This window comes from Silene latifolia, chromosome X (assembly GCF_048544455.1).
Source record: "Silene latifolia isolate original U9 population chromosome X, ASM4854445v1, whole genome shotgun sequence".
In the NCBI taxonomy this organism is placed as follows: Eukaryota; Viridiplantae; Streptophyta; class Magnoliopsida; order Caryophyllales; family Caryophyllaceae; genus Silene; species Silene latifolia.
Window position 1 is genome coordinate 197651575 of NC_133537.1, and position 1137 is coordinate 197652711.

Here is a 1137-nt window from a genome sequence, read left to right on the forward strand (position 1 = left end):
GGATGTTTTGTTTTAAGTGTGATGTTTTTAGTGTTTCCAGAAATTGTAATTTTGTAAAATATCAAACCAAATAGTAAGATCGCCTCATGAATAATTGATGATAGATCGTGTACTTAAATAACGGACATTGACATGTTAACGTAAAGATCAAAATCGATAAAATAAATAAGTTAAGTAAGTGAAATGTGCTATTTTTTCAAAGGTAAAATGATGAAAAAACCAAACAAATACCAAAATAAATCATACATTTGGAAAAAAAAATATTAGTCATTCACATTGATATCGTCAATCTTGTAGCTAGTCTCATTAGATACCTCATTTTTGCACCTCTCGCAAACCACCCGGTGATGATTGGGCCGCATGTTTGCTACGCGGAACGATTTGTGACAATTCGTAAGTTTATCGTCAAGTGATTGCTCAAATACTAATGTCTACCTCTTAGTTGTCATCTACGCGCCGATACGGTCGTTTTGACAGTAATTAGAGTACATTTGGAGTCCGGGCCTAAAACCGTCTTCATTTTCTGATAACCATTAAATCCCGAGTCAGAATGTTCTGGAATGTTCCGGATATTTCTATTCCATATTTTATAAATATTTCACAATCTTTATCCTTTGGTAAACAATTTCCCGTAATATTCACATAAGATATTAAGGAAAACCGAATTATTCCGTCCTTCTATAACTCAAACACAGAAATATTTCTTCCACAGAGGAAACCCTTGGGAATAGACGCAGCAGTGTCTGCGCCTCTTCCAAGAGACGCGATGATCGCTGCGCCTCTTCCCAGGTCCTTTTCTGCGTAATTTTCGTATCTTTTTCATATCTTTCCGAGATTCACTTCCAAAGACTCTCCGAAACCCTAATCCCTTCACGTGATTAGTATAAATAGGAGCCTTCGATCCTAATATTTCTCACGCGAGGGTCCGCCCTTCTCTTCTCCCTTTGCATTCTAGACCTTTGTTCTTACTTTTTGGCGTCTGCGTGCTTGAACATTCGACCACGTAAGCTCGGATCCTTCTGAGTACCAGCCTCGTTTGCACGACCGACCAATTTGACCAACTCCACATCAATCAACTTAATTAATCTAATCGTTTTCCTCTTACGAGGGCACTTTCGTCGTACATTCGAGTCGAGC